Source organism: Dendrobates tinctorius, unplaced genomic scaffold (genome assembly GCF_039654945.1).
Source record: "Dendrobates tinctorius isolate UK_male_01 unplaced genomic scaffold, ASM3965494v1 ptg000632l, whole genome shotgun sequence".
Taxonomy (NCBI): domain Eukaryota; kingdom Metazoa; phylum Chordata; class Amphibia; order Anura; family Dendrobatidae; genus Dendrobates; species Dendrobates tinctorius.
The window spans coordinates 108,377-126,678 of NW_027362284.1; the positions used below are offsets into that span (position 1 = coordinate 108,377).

Sequence of the window (18,302 nt, forward strand, 5' to 3'; positions counted from 1 at the left end):
CGAGGGTGGTGTGCAAGTCTCTACCTCTATCTTCGAGGGTGGCGAACAAGCCTCGCTATTTCTTTCTCACCCTCTTTGCAGGTGGTGCTTAGCTCTCACACTCTCATCACCCACTCTAAGCGCAATCGATCAACTCTTTTCAGCGGTCGATCATCACTAATCTACAATAAAATTCATCACCTTTATTATTTTTCTTTCCTTTTGACAACTTTTGTCTGCCAAGTAGTGATTTTGCTGGTTACTCTCAAGATAGTAATATTAGGTAAAAGGAAACTTTACATATAACTTGTAAATTGTTTCTTTTGCATGATTTCTTTGCAGGTTTTACTTTGCTTTAGCATGATGGTGCATGAAAAAGAAAACATCAACGTAAGGGCCAGTGGAGCAATGGATAGCGCGTCTGACTACGGATCAGAAGATTGTAGGTTCGACTCCTACCTGGCTTGAGAATGTTGCCGTGATCGTATAGTGGTTAGTACTCTGCGTTGTGGCCGCAGCAACCCCGGTTTGAATCCGGGTCACGGCATCTTATAGATTCTGCACAAAGCTTTAAATAAGCTGATTTTTGAAATTTTGCAATCAGTAAATAGGCAGCAAACTTCATCTTCTTCATCAATTCTTCTCTATGCATGCGATGGTTAATATTCAGTGATTCTACCTCCTCACAAAACTTAAGACAAACAGGAACTTCACAAATGACCATAACATTTATACAGAAATGTTTAGCCTCTCTTACAAGATATTCTTTTAAAGCAAAAACAATAGTAATTAGCAAGTGTGGCACTTCATCATCAAGTGTCATTTAACTCAATGCAAAAAGCAGTGGCCACAGTTCTGTATTTTCCACGCAGATTTGCTGCAGTTTTAAATACACAGCATGTCACTTCTTTGTGCAGATTCTGCAGCGGTTTGGCACCTGCTCCATGACAGGTGTCAAACCGCAGGGGAGAACCACAGGTTAATCCACAGATAAACCACATGTCTGTTGACAATGTTGACAAGTGGATTTAGACAAATCCATGCGGAAAATTCCACAGCAGAATTGGCAACATGAGCACACACCCTAAGCGTCTTTCTCTCCCTCTCTTGCCAACAGTAATTAGCAAGTTTGACACTTCATCATGCATTCGTGTACTCAGCAATGCTAGTTAGTCGACTGAGTAACAGGTGTCTCTCAGGCATCTTTCTCTCCCCCTCTCTCTCACCCTCTTCAAGGGTGGTGCACAAGTCTCTAACTCTATCTTTGAGGGTGGTGAACAAGTCTCACAATTTCCTTCTCACCCTCTGTGCAGGTGGTGCTCAACTCTCTCTCTCTCTCTCTCTCTCTCTCTCTCGTGCTTCATCGTCTTACTCTGGCACTCTCTCTCACCCTCTTCGAGGGTGGTGTGCAAGTCTCTACCTCTATCTTCGAGGGTGGCGAACAAGCCTCGCTATTTCTTTCTCACCCTCTTTGCAGGTGGTGCTTAGCTCTCACACTCTCATCACCCACTCTAAGCGCAATCGATCAACTCTTTTCAGCGGTCGATCATCACTAATCTACAATAAAATTCATCACCTTTATTATTTTTCTTTCCTTTTGACAACTTTTGTCTGCCAAGTAGTGATTTTGCTGGTTACTCTCAAGATAGTAATATTAGGTAAAAGGAAACTTTACATATAACTTGTAAATTGTTTCTTTTGCATGATTTCTTTTTCTATCTGCCAACTAGTGAATTTGCTTTCTCGAAAAATGTGAGAAAAATTGAAACATCGCACATGAATGCAGGAAGATAGAAATTGTTCATTCTAAAACATGAATTTCAGATTGAACAAAAATATTTTGTTTCAGATTCTGAGTGGATTGGCAAGAAAAGAAAGACTTATTTGGTGATGACAGCCTATTGCAGGTTTTACTTTGCTTTAGCATGATGGTGCATGAAAAAGAAAACATCAACGTAAGGGCCAGTGGAGCAATGGATAGCGCGTCTGACTACGGATCAGAAGATTGTAGGTTCGACTCCTACCTGGCTCGAGAATGTTGCCGTGATCGTATAGTGGTTAGTACTCTGCGTTGTGGCCGCAGCAACCCCGGTTTGAATCCGGGTCACGGCATCTTATAGATTCTGCACAAAGCTTTAAATAAGCTGATTTTTGAAATTTTGCAATCAGTAAATAGGCAGCAAACTTCATCTTCTTCATCAATTCTTCTCTATGCATGCGATGGTTAATATTCAGTGATTCTACCTCCTCACAAAACTTAAGACAAACAGGAACTTCACAAATGACCATAACATTTATACAGAAATGTTTAGCCTCTCTTACAAGATATTCTTTTAAAGCAAAAACAATAGTAATTAGCAAGTGTGGCACTTCATCATCAAGTGTCATTTAACTCAATGCAAAAAGCAGTGGCCACAGTTCTGTATTTTCCACGCAGATTTGCTGCAGTTTTAAATACACAGCATGTCACTTCTTTGTGCAGATTCTGCAGCGGTTTGGCACCTGCTCCATGACAGGTGTCAAACCGCAGGGGAGAACCACAGGTTAATCCACAGATAAACCACATGTCTGTTGACAATGTTGACAAGTGGATTTAGACAAATCCATGCGGAAAATTCCACAGCAGAATTGGCAACATGAGCACACACCCTAAGCGTCTTTCTCTCCCTCTCTTGCCAACAGTAATTAGCAAGTTTGACACTTCATCATGCATTCGTGTACTCAGCAATGCTAGTTAGTCGACTGAGTAACAGGTGTCTCTCAGGCATCTTTCTCTCCCCCTCTCTCTCACCCTCTTCAAGGGTGGTGCACAAGTCTCTAACTCTATCTTTGAGGGTGGTGAACAAGTCTCACAATTTCCTTCTCACCCTCTGTGCAGGTGGTGCTCAACTCTCTCTCTATCTCTCTCTCTCTCTCTCTCCATCGTCTTACTCTGGCACTCTCTCTCACCCTCTTCGAGGGTGGTGTGCAAGTCTCTACCTCTATCTTCGAGGGTGGCGAACAAGCCTCGCTATTTCTTTCTCACCCTCTTTGCAGGTGGTGCTTAGCTCTCACACTCTCATCACCCACTCTAAGCGCAATCGATCAACTCTTTTCAGCGGTCGATCATCACTAATCTACAATAAAATTCATCACCTTTATTATTTTTCTTTCCTTTTGACAACTTTTGTCTGCCAAGTAGTGATTTTGCTGGTTACTCTCAAGATAGTAATATTAGGTAAAAGGAAACTTTACATATAACTTGTAAATTGTTTCTTTTGCATGATTTCTTTTTCTATCTGCCAACTAGTGAATTTGCTTTCTCGAAAAATGTGAGAAAAATTGAAACATCGCACATGAATGCAGGAAGATAGAAATTGTTCATTCTAAAACATGAATTTCAGATTGAACAAAAATATTTTGTTTCAGATTCTGAGTGGATTGGCAAGAAAAGAAAGACTTATGTGGCGATGACAGCCTATTGCAGGTTTTACTTTGCTTTAGCATGATGTGCATGAAAAAGAAAACATCAACGTAAGGGCCAGTGGTGCAATGGATAACGCGTCTGACTACGGATCAGAAGATTGTAGGTTCGACTCCTACCTGGCTGGAGAATGTTGCCGTGATCGTATAGTGGTTAGTACTCTGCGTTGTGGCCGCAGCAACCCTAGTTCGAAACCGGGTCACGCTATCTTATAGATTCTGCACAAACCTTTAAATAAGCTGATTTTTGAAATTTTGCAATCAGTAAATAGGCAGCAAACTTCATCTTCTTCATCAATTCTTCTCTATGCATGCGATGGTTAATATTCAGTGATTCTACCTCCTCACAAAACTTAAGACAAACAGGAAATGACCATAAAATTTATACAGAAATGTTTAGCCTCTCTTACAAGATATTCTTTTAAAGCAAAAACAATAGTAATTAGCAAGTGTGGCACTTCATCATCAAGTGTCATTTAACTCAATGCAAAAAACAGTGCCCACAGTTCTGTATTTTCCACGCAGATTTGCTGCAGTTTTAAATACACAGCATGTCACTTCTTTGTGCAGATTCTGCAGCGGTTTGGCACCTGCTCCATGACAGGTGTCAAACCGCAGGGGAGAACCACAGGCTAATCCACAGATAAACCACATGTCTGTTGACAATGTTGACAAGTGGATTTAGACAAATCCATGCGGAAAATTCCACAGCAGAATTGGCAACATGAGCACACACCCTAAGCGTCTTTCTCTCCCTCTCTTGCCAACAGTAATTAGCAAGTTTGACACTTCATCATGCATTCGTGTACTCAGCAATGCTAGTTAGTCGACTGAGTAACAGGTGTCTCTCAGGCATCTTTCTCTCCCCCTCTCTCTCACCCTCTTCAAGGGTGGTGCACAAGTCTCTAACTCTATCTTTGAGGGTGGTGAACAAGTCTCACAATTTCCTTCTCACCCTCTGTGCAGGTGGTGCTCAACTCTCTCTCTCTCTCTCTCTCTATCTCTCTCTCTCTCTCTTCATCGTCTTACTCTGGCACTCTCTCTCACCCTCTTCGAGGGTGGTGTGCAAGTCTCTACCTCTATCTTCGAGGGTGGCGAACAAGCCTCGCTATTTCTTTCTCACCCTCTTTGCAGGTGGTGCTTAGCTCTCACACTCTCATCACCCACTCTAAGCGCAATCGATCAACTCTTTTCAGCGGTCGATCATCACTAATCTACAATAAAATTCATCACCTTTATTATTTTTCTTTCCTTTTGACAACTTTTGTCTGCCAAGTAGTGATTTTGCTGGTTACTCTCAAGATAGTAATATTAGGTAAAAGGAAACTTTACATATAACTTGTAAATTGTTTCTTTTGCATGATTTCTTTTTCTATCTGCCAACTAGTGAATTTGCTTTCTCGAAAAATGTGAGAAAAATTGAAACATCGCACATGAATGCAGGAAGATAGAAATTGTTCATTCTAAAACATGAATTTCAGATTGAACAAAAATATTTTGTTTCAGATTCTGAGTGGATTGGCAAGAAAAGAAAGACTTATGTGGCGATGACAGCCTATTGCAGGTTTTACTTTGCTTTAGCATGATGGTGCATGAAAAAGAAAACATCAACGTAAGGGCCAGTGGCGCAATGGATAACGCGTCTGACTACGGATCAGAAGATTGTAGGTTCGACTCCTACCTGGCTCGAGAATGTTGCCGTGATTGTATATTGGTTAGTACTCTGCGTTGTGGCCGCAGCAACCCCGGTTCGAATCCGGGTCACGGCATCTTATAGATTCTGCACAAAGCTTTAAATAAGCTGATTTTTGAAATTTTGCAATCAGTAAATAGGCAGCAAACTTCATCTTCTTCATCAATTCTTCTCTATGCATGCGATGGTTAATATTCAGTGATTCTACCTCCTCACAAAACTTAAGACAAACAGGAACTTCACAAATGACCATAACATTTATACAGAAATGTTTAGCCTCTCTTACAAGATATTCTTTTAAAGCAAAAACAATAGTAATTAGCAAGTGTGGCACTTCATCATCAAGTGTCATTTAACTCAATGCAAAAAACAGTGCCCACAGTTCTGTATTTTCCACGCAGATTTGCTGCAGTTTTAAATACACAGCATGTCACTTCTTTGTGCAGATTCTGCAGCGGTTTGGCACCTGCTCCATGACAGGTGTCAAACCGCAGGGGAGAACCACAGGCTAATCCACAGATAAACCACATGTCTGTTGACAATGTTGACAAGTGGATTTAGACAAATCCATGCGGAAAATTCCACAGCAGAATTGGCAACATGAGCACACACCCTAAGCGTCTTTCTCTGCCTCTCTTGCCAACAGTAATTAGCAAGTTTGACACTTCATCATGCATTCGTGTACTCAGCAATGCTAGTTAGTCGACTGAGTAACAGGTGTCTCTCAGGCATCTTTCTCTCCCCCTCTCTCTCCCCCTCTTCAAGGGTGGTGCACAAGTCTCTAACTCTATCTTTGAGGGTGGTGAACAAGTCTCACAATTTCCTTCTCACCCTCTGTGCAGGTGGTGCTCAACTCTCTCTCTCTCTCTCTCTCTCTCTCCTAACAGGTTGTGCTTCATCGTCTTACTCTGGCACTCTCTCTCACCCTCTTCGAGGGTGGTGTGCAAGTCTCTACCTCTATCTTCGAGGGTGGCGAACAAGCCTCGCTATTTCTTTCTCACCCTCTTTGCAGGTGGTGCTTAGCTCTCACACTCTCATCACCCACTCTAAGCGCAATCGATCAACTCTTTTCAGCGGTCGATCATCACTAATCTACAATAAAATTCATCATCTTTATTATTTTTCTTTCCTTTTGACAACTTTTGTCTGCCAAGTAGTGATTTTGCTGGTTACTCTCAAGATAGTAATATTAGGTAAAAGGAAACTTTACATATAACTTGTAAATTGTTTCTTTTGCATGATTTCTTTTTCTATCTGCCAACTAGTGAATTTGCTTTCTCGAAAAATGTGAGAAAAATTGAAACATCGCACATGAATGCAGGAAGATAGAAATTGTTCATTCTAAAACATGAATTTCAGATTGAACAAAAATATTTTGTTTCAGATTCTGAGTGGATTGGCAAGAAAAGAAAGACTTATGTGGCGATGACAGCCTATTGCAGGTTTTACTTTGCTTTAGCATGATGTTTCATGAAAAAGAAAATTAACGTAAGGGCCAGTGGCGCAATGGATAACGCGTCTGACTACGGATCAGAAGATTGTAGGTTCGACTCCTACCTGGCTCGAGAATGTTGCCGTGATCGTATAGTGGTTAGTACTCTGTGTTGTGGCCGCAGCAACCCCGGTTCGAATCCGGGTCACGGCATCTTATAGATTCTGCACAAAGCTTTAAATAAGCTGATTTTTGAAATTTTGCAATCAGTAAATAGGCAGCAAACTTCATCTTCTTCATCAATTCTTCTCTATGCATGCGATGGTTAATATTCAGTGATTCTACCTCCTCACAAAACTTAAGACAAACAGGAACTTCACAAATGACCATAACATTTATACAGAAATGTTTAGCCTCTCTTACAAGATATTCTTTTAAAGCAAAAACAATAGTAATTAGCAAGTGTGGCACTTCATCATCAAGTGTCATTTAACTCAATGCAAAAAGCAGTGGCCACAGTTCAGTATTTTCCACGCAGATTTAAATACACAGCATGTCACTTCTTTGTGCAGATTCTGCAGCGGTTTGGCACCTGCTCCATGACAGGTGTCAAACCGCAGGGGAGAACCACAGGCTAATCCACAGATAAACCACATGTCTGTTGACAATGTTGACAAGTGGATTTAGACAAATCCATGCGGAAAATTCCACAGCAGAATTGGCAACATGAGCACACACCCTAAGCGTCTTTCTCTGCCTCTCTTGCCAACAGTAATTAGCAAGTTTGACACTTCATCATGCATTCGTGTACTCAGCAATGCTAGTTAGTCGACTGAGTAACAGGTGTCTCTCAGGCATCTTTCTCTCCCCCTCTCTCTCACCCTCTTCAAGGGTGGTGCACAAGTCTCTAACTCTATCTTTGAGGGTGGTGAACAAGTCTCACAATTTCCTTCTCACCCTCTGTGCAGGTGGTGCTCAACTCTCTCTCTCTCTCTCCTAACAGGTTGTGCTTCATCGTCTTACTCTGGCACTCTCTCTCACCCTCTTCGAGGGTGGTGTGCAAGTCTCTACCTCTATCTTCGAGGGTGGCGAACAAGCCTCGCTATTTCTTTCTCACCCTCTTTGCAGGTGGTGCTTAGCTCTCACACTCTCATCACCCACTCTAAGCGCAATCGATCAACTCTTTTCAGCGGTCGATCATCACTAATCTACAATAAAATTCATCATCTTTATTATTTTTCTTTCCTTTTGACAACTTTTGTCTGCCAAGTAGTGATTTTGCTGGTTACTCTCAAGATAGTAATATTAGGTAAAAGGAAACTTTACATATAACTTGTAAATTGTTTCTTTTGCATGATTTCTTTTTCTATCTGCCAACTAGTGAATTTGCTTTCTCGAAAAATGTGAGAAAAATTGAAACATCGCACATGAATGCAGGAAGATAGAAATTGTTCATTCTAAAACATGAATTTCAGATTGAACAAAAATATTTTGTTTCAGATTCTGAGTGGATTGGCAAGAAAAGAAAGACTTATGTGGCGATGACAGCCTATTGCAGGTTTTACTTTGCTTTAGCATGATGGTGCATGAAAAAGAAAACATCAACGTAAGGGCCAGTGGCGCAATGGATAACGCGTCTGACTACGGATCAGAAGATTGTAGGTTCGACTCCTACCTGGCTCGAGAATGTTGCTGTGATCGTATAGTGGTTAGTACTCTGCTTTGTGGCCGCAGCAACCCCGGGTCACGGCATCTTATAGATTCTGCACAAAGCTTTAAATAAGCTGATTTTTGAAATTTTGCAATCAGTAAATAGGCAGCAAACTTCATCTTCTTCATCAATTCTTCTCTATGCATGCGATGGTTAATATTCAGTGATTCTACCTCCTCACAAAACTTAAGACAAACAGGAACTTCACAAATGACCATAACATTTATACAGAAATGTTTAGCCTCTCTTACAAGATATTCTTTTAAAGCAAAAACAATAGTAATTAGCAAGTGTGGCACTTCATCATCAAGTGTCATTTAACTCAATGCAAAAAGCAGTGGCCACAGTTCAGTATTTTCCACGCAGATTTGCTGCAGTTTTAAATACACAGCATGTCACTTCTTTGTGCAGATTCTGCAGCGGTTTGGCACCTGCTCCATGACAGGTGTCAAACCGCAGGGGAGAACCACAGGCTAATCCACAGATAAACCACATGTCTGTTGACAATGTTGACAAGTGGATTTAGACAAATCCATGCGGAAAATTCCACAGCAGAATTGGCAACATGAGCACACACCCTAAGCGTCTTTCTCTGCCTCTCTTGCCAACAGTAATTAGCAAGTTTGACACTTCATCATGCATTCGTGTACTCAGCAATGCTAGTTAGTCGACTGAGTAACAGGTGTCTCTCAGGCATCTTTCTCTCCCCCTCTCTCTCACCCTCTTCAAGGGTGGTGCACAAGTCTCTAACTCTATCTTTGAGGGTGGTGAACAAGTCTCACAATTTCCTTCTCACCCTCTGTGCAGGTGGTGCTCAACTCTCTCTCTCTCTCTCTCTCTCCTAACAGGTTGTGCTTCATCGTCTTACTCTGGCACTCTCTCTCACCCTCTTCGAGGGTGGTGTGCAAGTCTCTACCTCTATCTTCGAGGGTGGCGAACAAGCCTCGCTATTTCTTTCTCACCCTCTTTGCAGGTGGTGCTTAGCTCTCACACTCTCATCACCCACTCTAAGCGCAATCGATCAACTCTTTTCAGCGGTCGATCATCACTAATCTACAATAAAATTCATCATCTTTATTATTTTTCTTTCCTTTTGACAACTTTTGTCTGCCAAGTAGTGATTTTGCTGGTTACTCTCAAGATAGTAATATTAGGTAAAAGGAAACTTTACATATAACTTGTAAATTGTTTCTTTTGCATGATTTCTTTTTCTATCTGCCAACTAGTGAATTTGCTTTCTCGAAAAATGTGAGAAAAATTGAAACATCGCACATGAATGCAGGAAGATAGAAATTGTTCATTCTAAAACATGAATTTCAGATTGAACAAAAATATTTTGTTTCAGATTCTGAGTGGATTGGCAAGAAAAGAAAGACTTATGTGGCGATGACAGCCTATTGCAGGTTTTACTTTGCTTTAGCATGATGGGGCATGAAAAAGAAAACATCAACTTAAGGGCCAGTGGCGCAATGGCTAACGCGTCTGACTATGGATCAGAAGATTGTAGGTTCGACTCCTACCTGGCTCGAGAATGTTGCCGTGATCGTATAGTGGTTAGTACTCTGCGTTGTGGCCGCAGCAACCCCGGTTCGAATCCGGGTCACGGCATCTTATAGATTCTGCACAAAGCTTTAAATAAGCTGATTTTTGAAATTTTGCAATCAGTAAATAGGCAGCAAACTTCATCTTCTTCATCAATTCTTCTCTATGCATGCGATGGTTAATATTCAGTGATTCTACCTCCTCACAAAACTTAAGACAAACAGGAACTTCACAAATGACCATAACATTTATACAGAAATGTTTAGCCTCTCTTACAAGATATTCTTTTAAAGCAAAAACAATAGTAATTAGCAAGTGTGGCACTTCATCATCAAGTGTCATTTAACTCAATGCAAAAAGCAGTGGCCACAGTTCAGTATTTTCCACGCAGATTTGCTGCAGTTTTAAATACACAGCATGTCACTTCTTTGTGCAGATTCTGCAGCGGTTTGGCACCTGCTCCATGACAGGTGTCAAACCGCAGGGGAGAACCACAGGCTAATCCACAGATAAACCACATGTCTGTTGACAATGTTGACAAGTGGATTTAGACAAATCCATGCGGAAAATTCCACAGCAGAATTGGCAACATGAGCACACACCCTAAGCGTCTTTCTCTGCCTCTCTTGCCAACAGTAATTAGCAAGTTTGACACTTCATCATGCATTCGTGTACTCAGCAATGCTAGTTAGTCGACTGAGCAACAGGTGTCTCTCAGGCATCTTTCTCTCCCCCTCTCTCTCACCCTCTTCAAGGGTGGTGCACAAGTCTCTAACTCTATCTTTGAGGGTGGTGAACAAGTCTCACAATTTCCTTCTCACCCTCTGTGCAGGTGGTGCTCAACTCTCTCTCTCTCTCTCTCTCTCTCTCTCTCTCTCTCTCTCTCTCTCTCTCCTAACAGGTTGTGCTTCATCGTCTTACTCTGGCACTCTCTCTCACCCTCTTCGAGGGTGGTGTGCAAGTCTCTACCTCTATCTTCGAGGGTGGCGAACAAGCCTCGCTATTTCTTTCTCACCCTCTTTGCAGGTGGTGCTTAGCTCTCACACTCTCATCACCCACTCTAAGCGCAATCGATCAACTCTTTTCAGCGGTCGATCATCACTAATCTACAATAAAATTCATCATCTTTATTATTTTTCTTTCCTTTTGACAACTTTTGTCTGCCAAGTAGTGATTTTGCTGGTTACTCTCAAGATATTAGTATTAGGTAAAAGGAAACTTTACATATAACTTGTAAATTGTTTCCTTTGCATGATTTCTTTTTCTATCTGCCAACTAGTGAATTTGCTTTCTCGAAAAATGTGAGAAAAATTGAAACATCGCACATGAATGCAGGAAGATAGAAATTGTTCATTCTAAAACATGAATTTCAGATTGAACAAAAATATTTTGTTTCAGATTCTGAGTGGATTGGCAAGAAAAGAAAGACTTATGTGGCGATGACAGCCTATTGCAGGTTTTACTTTGCTTTAGCATGATGGTGCATGAAAAAGAAAACATCAACGTAAGGGCCAGTGGCGCAATGGATAACGCGTCTGACTACGGATCAGAAGATTGTAGGTTCGACTCCTACCTGGCTCGAGAATGTTGCCGTGATCGTATAGTGGTTAGTACTCTGCGTAGTGGCCGCAGCAACCCCGGGTCACGGCATCTTATAGATTCTGCACAAAGCTTTAAATAAGCTGATTTTTGAAATTTTGCAATCAGTAAATAGGCAGCAAACTTCATCTTCTTCATCAATTCTTCTCTATGCATGCGATGGTTAATATTCAGTGATTCTACCTCCTCACAAAACTTAAGACAAACAGGAACTTCACAAATGACCATAACATTTATACAGAAATGTTTAGCCTCTCTTACAAGATATTCTTTTAAAGCAAAAACAATAGTAATTAGCAAGTGTGGCACTTCATCATCAAGTGTCATTTAACTCAATGCAAAAAGCAGTGGCCACAGTTCAGTATTTTCCACGCAGATTTGCTGCAGTTTTAAATACACAGCATGTCACTTCTTTGTGCAGATTCTGCAGCAGTTTGGCACCTGCTCCATGACAGGTGTCAAACCGCAGGGGAGAACCACAGGCTAATCCACAGATAAACCACATGTCTGTTGACAATGTTGACAAGTGGATTTAGACAAATCCATGCGGAAAATTCCACAGCAGAATTGGCAACATGAGCACACACCCTAAGCGTCTTTCTCTGCCTCTCTTGCCAACAGTAATTAGCAAGTTTGACACTTCATCATGCATTCGTGTACTCAGCAATGCTAGTTAGTCGACTGAGTAACAGGTGTCTCTCAGGCATCTTTCTCTCCCCCTCTCTCTCACCCTCTTCAAGGGTGGTGCACAAGTCTCTAACTCTATCTTTGAGGGTGGTGAACAAGTCTCACAATTTCCTTCTCACCCTCTGTGCAGGTGGTGCTCAACTCTCTCTCTCTCTCTCTCTCTCTCCTAACAGGTTGTGCTTCATCGTCTTACTCTGGCACTCTCTCTCACCCTCTTCGAGGGTGGTGTGCAAGTCTCTACCTCTATCTTCGAGGGTGGCGAACAAGCCTCGCTATTTCTTTCTCACCCTCTTTGCAGGTGGTGCTTAGCTCTCACACTCTCATCACCCACTCTAAGCGCAATCGATCAACTCTTTTCAGCGGTCGATCATCACTAATCTACAATAAAATTCATCATCTTTATTATTTTTCTTTCCTTTTGACAACTTTTGTCTGCCAAGTAGTGATTTTGCTGGTTACTCTCAAGATAGTAATATTAGGTAAAAGGAAACTTTACATATAACTTGTAAATTGTTTCTTTTGCATGATTTCTTTTTCTATCTGCCAACTAGTGAATTTGCTTTCTCGAAAAATGTGAGAAAAATTGAAACATCGCACATGAATGCAGGAAGATAGAAATTGTTCATTCTAAAACATGAATTTCAGATTGAACAAAAATATTTTGTTTCAGATTCTGAGTGGATTGGCAAGAAAAGAAAGACTTATGTGGCGATGACAGCCTATTGCAGGTTTTACTTTGCTTTAGCATGATGGTGCATGAAAAAGAAAACATCAACGTAAGGGCCAGTGGCGCAATGGATAACGCGTCTGACTACGGATCAGAAGATTGTAGGTTCGACTCCTACCTGGCTCGAGAATGTTGCCGTGATCGTATAGTGGTTAGTACTCTGTGTTGTGGCCGCAGCAACCCCGGTTCGAATCCGGGTCACGGCATCTTATAGATTCTGCACAAAGCTTTAAATAAGCTGATTTTTGAAATTTTGCAATCAGTAAATAGGCAGCAAACTTCATCTTCTTCATCAATTCTTCTCTATGCATGCGATGGTTAATATTCAGTGATTCTACCTCCTCACAAAACTTAAGACAAACAGGAACTTCACAAATGACCATAACATTTATACAGAAATGTTTAGCCTCTCTTACAAGATATTCTTTTAAAGCAAAAACAATAGTAATTAGCAAGTGTGGCACTTCATCATCAAGTGTCATTTAACTCAATGCAAAAAGCAGTGGCCACAGTTCAGTATTTTCCACGCAGATTTAAATACACAGCATGTCACTTCTTTGTGCAGATTCTGCAGCGGTTTGGCACCTGCTCCATGACAGGTGTCAAACCGCAGGGGAGAACCACAGGCTAATCCACAGATAAACCACATGTCTGTTGACAATGTTGACAAGTGGATTTAGACAAATCCATGCGGAAAATTCCACAGCAGAATTGGCAACATGAGCACACACCCTAAGCGTCTTTCTCTGCCTCTCTTGCCAACAGTAATTAGCAAGTTTGACACTTCATCATGCATTCGTGTACTCAGCAATGCTAGTTAGTCGACTGAGTAACAGGTGTCTCTCAGGCATCTTTCTCTCCCCCTCTCTCTCACCCTCTTCAAGGGTGGTGCACAAGTCTCTAACTCTATCTTTGAGGGTGGTGAACAAGTCTCACAATTTCCTTCTCACCCTCTGTGCAGGTGGTGCTCAACTCTCTCTCTCTCTCTCCTAACAGGTTGTGCTTCATCGTCTTACTCTGGCACTCTCTCTCACCCTCTTCGAGGGTGGTGTGCAAGTCTCTACCTCTATCTTCGAGGGTGGCGAACAAGCCTCGCTATTTCTTTCTCACCCTCTTTGCAGGTGGTGCTTAGCTCTCACACTCTCATCACCCACTCTAAGCGCAATCGATCAACTCTTTTCAGCGGTCGATCATCACTAATCTACAATAAAATTCATCATCTTTATTATTTTTCTTTCCTTTTGACAACTTTTGTCTGCCAAGTAGTGATTTTGCTGGTTACTCTCAAGATAGTAATATTAGGTAAAAGGAAACTTTACATATAACTTGTAAATTGTTTCTTTTGCATGATTTTTTTTTCTATCTGCCAACTAGTGAATTTGCTTTCTCGAAAAATGTGAGAAAAATTGAAACATCGCACATGAATGCAGGAAGATAGAAATTGTTCATTCTAAAACATGAATTTCAGATTGAACAAAAATATTTTGTTTCAGATTCTGAGTGGATTGGCAAGAAAAGAAAGACTTATGTGGCGATGACAGCCTATTGCAGGTTTTACTTTGCTTTAGCATGATGGTGCATGAAAAAGAAAACATCAACGTAAGGGCCAGTGGCGCAATGGATAACGCGTCTGACTACGGATCAGAAGATTGTAGGTTCGACTCCTACCTGGCTCGAGAATGTTGCCGTGATCGTATAGTGGTTAGTACTCTGCGTTGTGGCCGCAGCAACCCCGGTTCGAATCCGGGTCACGGCATCTTATAGATTCTGCACAAAGCTTTAAATAAGCTGATTTTTGAAATTTTGCAATCAGTAAATAGGCAGCAAACTTCATCTTCTTCATCAATTCTTCTCTATGCATGCGATGGTTAATATTCAGTGATTCTACCTCCTCACAAAACTTAAGACAAACAGGAACTTCACAAATGACCATAACATTTATACAGAAATGTTTAGCCTCTCTTACAAGATATTCTTTTAAAGCAAAAACAATAGTAATTAGCAAGTGTGGCACTTCATCATCAAGTGTCATTTAACTCAATGCAAAAAGCAGTGGCCACAGTTCAGTATTTTCCACGCAGATTTGCTGCAGTTTTAAATACACAGCATGTCACTTCTTTGTTCAGATTCTGCAGCGGTTTGGCACCTGCTCCATGACAGGTGTCAAACCGCAGGGGAGAACCACAGGCTAATCCACAGATAAACCACATGTCTGTTGACAATGTTGACAAGTGGATTTAGACAAATCCATGCGGAAAATTCCACAGCAGAATTGGCAACATGAGCACACACCCTAAGCGTCTTTCTCTGCCTCTCTTGCCAACAGTAATTAGCAAGTTTGACACTTCATCATGCATTCGTGTACTCAGCAATGCTAGTTAGTCGACTGAGTAACAGGTGTCTCTCAGGCATCTTTCTCTCCCCCTCTCTCTCACCCTCTTCAAGGGTGGTGCACAAGTCTCTAACTCTATCTTTGAGGGTGGTGAACAAGTCTCACAATTTCCTTCTCACCCTCTGTGCAGGTGGTGCTCAACTCTCTCTCTCTCTCTCTCTCTCTCCTAACAGGTTGTGCTTCATCGTCTTACTCTGGCACTCTCTCTCACCCTCTTCGAGGGTGGTGTGCAAGTCTCTACCTCTATCTTCGAGGGTGGCGAACAAGCCTCGCTATTTCTTTCTCACCCTCTTTGCAGGTGGTGCTTAGCTCTCACACTCTCATCACCCACTCTAAGCGCAATCGATCAACTCTTTTCAGCGGTCGATCATCACTAATCTACAATAAAATTCATCATCTTTATTATTTTTCTTTCCTTTTGACAACTTTTGTCTGCCAAGTAGTGATTTTGCTGGTTACTCTCAAGATATTAATATTAGGTAAAAGGAAACTTTACATATAACTTGTAAATTGTTTCTTTTGCATGATTTCTTTTTCTATCTGCCAACTAGTGAATTTGCTTTCTCGAAAAATGTGAGAAAAATTGAAACATCGCACATGAATGCAGGAAGATAGAAATTGTTCATTCTAAAACATGAATTTCAGATTGAACAAAAATATTTTGTTTCAGATTCTGAGTGGATTGGCAAGAAAAGAAAGACTTATGTGGCGATGACAGCCTATTGCAGGTTTTACTTTGCTTTAGCATGATGGTGCATGAAAAAGAAAACATCAACGTAAGGGCCAGTGGCGCAATGGATAACGCGTCTGACTACGGATCAGAAGATTGTAGGTTCGACTCCTACCTGGCTCGAGAATGTTGCTGTGATCGTATAGTGGTTAGTACTCTGCGTTGTGGCCGCAGCAACCCCGGTTCGAATCCGGGTCACGGCATCTTATAGATTCTGCACAAAGCTTTAAATAAGCTGATTTTTGAAATTTTGCAATCAGTAAATAGGCAGCAAACTTCATCTTCTTCATCAATTCTTCTCTATGCATGCGATGGTTAATATTCAGTGATTCTACCTCCTCACAAAACTTAAGACAAACAGGAACTTCACAAATGACCATAACATTTATACAGAAATGTTTAGCCTCTCTTACAAGATATTCTTTTAAAGCAAAAACAATAGTAATTAGCAAGTGTGGCACTTCATCATCAAGTGTCATTTAACTCAATGCAAAAAGCAGTGGCCACAGTTCAGTATTTTCCACGCAGATTTGCTGCAGTTTTAAATACACAGCATGTCACTTCTTTGTGCAGATTCTGCAGCGGTTTGGCACCTGCTCCATGACAGGTGTCAAACCGCAGGGGAGAACCACAGGCTAATCCACAGATAAACCACATGTCTGTTGACAATGTTGACAAGTGGATTTAGACAAATCCATGCGGAAAATTCCACAGCAGAATTGGCAACATGAGCACACACCCTAAGCGTCTTTCTCTGCCTCTCTTGCCAACAGTAATTAGCAAGTTTGACACTTCATCATGCATTCGTGTACTCAGCAATGCTAGTTAGTCGACTGAGTAACAGGTGTCTCTCAGGCATCTTTCTCTCCCCCTCTCTCTCACCCTCTTCAAGGGTGGTGCACAAGTCTCTAACTCTATCTTTGAGGGTGGTGAACAAGTCTCACAATTTCCTTCTCACCCTCTGTGCAGGTGGTGCTCAACTCTCTCTCTCTCTCTCTCTCTCCTAACAGGTTGTGCTTCATCGTCTTACTCTGGCACTCTCTCTCACCCTCTTCGAGGGTGGTGTGCAAGTCTCTACCTCTATCTTCGAGGGTGGCGAACAAGCCTCGCTATTTCTTTCTCACCCTCTTTGCAGGTGGTGCTTAGCTCTCACACTCTCATCACCCACTCTAAGCGCAATCGATCAACTCTTTTCAGCGGTCGATCATCACTAATCTACAATAAAATTCATCATCTTTATTATTTTTCTTTCCTTTTGACAACTTTTGTCTGCCAAGTAGTGATTTTGCTGGTTACTCTCAAGATAGTAATATTAGGTAAAAGGAAACTTTACATATAACTTGTAAATTGTTTCTTTTGCATGATTTCTTTTTCTATCTGCCAACTAGTGAATTTGCTTTCTCGAAAAATGTGAGAAAAATTGAAACATCGCACATGAATGCAGGAAGATAGAAATTGTTCATTCTAAAACATGAATTTCAGATTGAACAAAAATATTTTGTTTCAGATTCTGAGTGGATTGGCAAGAAAAGAAAGACTTATGTGGCGATGACAGCCTATTGCAGGTTTTACTTTGCTTTAGCATGATGGTGCATGAAAAAGAAAACATCAACGTAAGGGCCAGTGGCGCAATGGATAACGCGTCTGACTACGGATCAGAAGATTGTAGGTTCGACTCCTACCTGGCTCGAGAATGTTGCCGTGATCGTATAGTGGTTAGTACTCTGCGTTGTGGCCGCAGCAACCCCGGGTCACGGCATCTTATAGATTCTGCACAAAGCTTTAAATAAGCTGATTTTTGAAATTTTGCAATCAGTAAATAGGCAGCAAACTTCATCTTCTTCATCAATTCTTCTCTATGCATGCGATGGTTAATATTCAGTGATTCTACCTCCTCACAAAACTTAAGACAAACAGGAACTTCACAAATGACCATAACATTTATACAGAAATGTTTAGCCTCTCTTACAAGATATTCTTTTAAAGCAAAAACAATAGTAATTAGCAAGTGTGGCACTTCATCATCAAGTGTCATTTAACTCAATGCAAAAAGCAGTGGCCACAGTTCAGTATTTTCCACGCAGATTTGCTGCAGTTTTAAATACACAGCATGTCACTTCTTTGTGCAGATTCTGCAGCAGTTTGGCACCTGCTCCATGACAGGTGTCAAACCGCAGGGGAGAACCACAGGCTAATCCACAGATAAACCACATGTCTGTTGACAATGTTGACAAGTGGATTTAGACAAATCCATGCGGAAAATTCCACAGCAGAATTGGCAACATGAGCACACACCCTAAGCGTCTTTCTCTGCCTCTCTTGCCAACAGTAATTAGCAAGTTTGACAC

At 41.3% G+C, this 18,302-nt stretch overlaps 18 non-coding genes across 18 annotated transcripts; all 18 read left to right on the forward strand.

Moving 5' to 3' along the window:
- The first annotated feature begins 373 nt into the window (after positions 1 to 373).
- TRNAR-ACG (transfer RNA arginine (anticodon ACG)) lies at positions 374 to 446 on the forward strand. Its single transcript has one exon. It is a non-coding gene; the product is annotated as a tRNA-Arg (tRNA).
- An 8-nt stretch (positions 447 to 454) lies between these two features.
- TRNAH-GUG (transfer RNA histidin (anticodon GUG)) lies at positions 455 to 526 on the forward strand. The gene has a single exon. It is a non-coding gene; the product is annotated as a tRNA-His (tRNA).
- A 1,412-nt stretch (positions 527 to 1,938) lies between these two features.
- On the forward strand, positions 1,939 to 2,011 carry TRNAR-ACG (transfer RNA arginine (anticodon ACG)). The gene has a single exon. It is a non-coding gene; the product is annotated as a tRNA-Arg (tRNA).
- An 8-nt stretch (positions 2,012 to 2,019) lies between these two features.
- Positions 2,020 to 2,091, forward strand: TRNAH-GUG (transfer RNA histidin (anticodon GUG)). Its single transcript has one exon. It is a non-coding gene; the product is annotated as a tRNA-His (tRNA).
- Positions 2,092 to 5,057: 2,966 nt separating this feature from the next.
- TRNAR-ACG (transfer RNA arginine (anticodon ACG)) lies at positions 5,058 to 5,130 on the forward strand. Its single transcript has one exon. It is a non-coding gene; the product is annotated as a tRNA-Arg (tRNA).
- A 1,496-nt stretch (positions 5,131 to 6,626) lies between these two features.
- TRNAR-ACG (transfer RNA arginine (anticodon ACG)) lies at positions 6,627 to 6,699 on the forward strand. The gene has a single exon. It is a non-coding gene; the product is annotated as a tRNA-Arg (tRNA).
- An 8-nt stretch (positions 6,700 to 6,707) lies between these two features.
- TRNAH-GUG (transfer RNA histidin (anticodon GUG)) lies at positions 6,708 to 6,779 on the forward strand. The gene has a single exon. It is a non-coding gene; the product is annotated as a tRNA-His (tRNA).
- Positions 6,780 to 8,176: 1,397 nt separating this feature from the next.
- Positions 8,177 to 8,249, forward strand: TRNAR-ACG (transfer RNA arginine (anticodon ACG)). The gene has a single exon. It is a non-coding gene; the product is annotated as a tRNA-Arg (tRNA).
- Positions 8,250 to 9,732: 1,483 nt separating this feature from the next.
- On the forward strand, positions 9,733 to 9,805 carry TRNAH-AUG (transfer RNA histidin (anticodon AUG)). The gene has a single exon. It is a non-coding gene; the product is annotated as a tRNA-His (tRNA).
- An 8-nt stretch (positions 9,806 to 9,813) lies between these two features.
- TRNAH-GUG (transfer RNA histidin (anticodon GUG)) lies at positions 9,814 to 9,885 on the forward strand. The gene has a single exon. It is a non-coding gene; the product is annotated as a tRNA-His (tRNA).
- A 1,442-nt stretch (positions 9,886 to 11,327) lies between these two features.
- Positions 11,328 to 11,400, forward strand: TRNAR-ACG (transfer RNA arginine (anticodon ACG)). The gene has a single exon. It is a non-coding gene; the product is annotated as a tRNA-Arg (tRNA).
- A 1,485-nt stretch (positions 11,401 to 12,885) lies between these two features.
- On the forward strand, positions 12,886 to 12,958 carry TRNAR-ACG (transfer RNA arginine (anticodon ACG)). The gene has a single exon. It is a non-coding gene; the product is annotated as a tRNA-Arg (tRNA).
- Positions 12,959 to 12,966: 8 nt separating this feature from the next.
- Positions 12,967 to 13,038, forward strand: TRNAH-GUG (transfer RNA histidin (anticodon GUG)). Its single transcript has one exon. It is a non-coding gene; the product is annotated as a tRNA-His (tRNA).
- Positions 13,039 to 14,435: 1,397 nt separating this feature from the next.
- Positions 14,436 to 14,508, forward strand: TRNAR-ACG (transfer RNA arginine (anticodon ACG)). The gene has a single exon. It is a non-coding gene; the product is annotated as a tRNA-Arg (tRNA).
- Positions 14,509 to 14,516: 8 nt separating this feature from the next.
- Positions 14,517 to 14,588, forward strand: TRNAH-GUG (transfer RNA histidin (anticodon GUG)). Its single transcript has one exon. It is a non-coding gene; the product is annotated as a tRNA-His (tRNA).
- A 1,416-nt stretch (positions 14,589 to 16,004) lies between these two features.
- On the forward strand, positions 16,005 to 16,077 carry TRNAR-ACG (transfer RNA arginine (anticodon ACG)). The gene has a single exon. It is a non-coding gene; the product is annotated as a tRNA-Arg (tRNA).
- Positions 16,078 to 16,085: 8 nt separating this feature from the next.
- On the forward strand, positions 16,086 to 16,157 carry TRNAH-GUG (transfer RNA histidin (anticodon GUG)). Its single transcript has one exon. It is a non-coding gene; the product is annotated as a tRNA-His (tRNA).
- Positions 16,158 to 17,571: 1,414 nt separating this feature from the next.
- Positions 17,572 to 17,644, forward strand: TRNAR-ACG (transfer RNA arginine (anticodon ACG)). Its single transcript has one exon. It is a non-coding gene; the product is annotated as a tRNA-Arg (tRNA).
- The last annotated feature ends 658 nt before the right edge of the window (positions 17,645 to 18,302 follow it).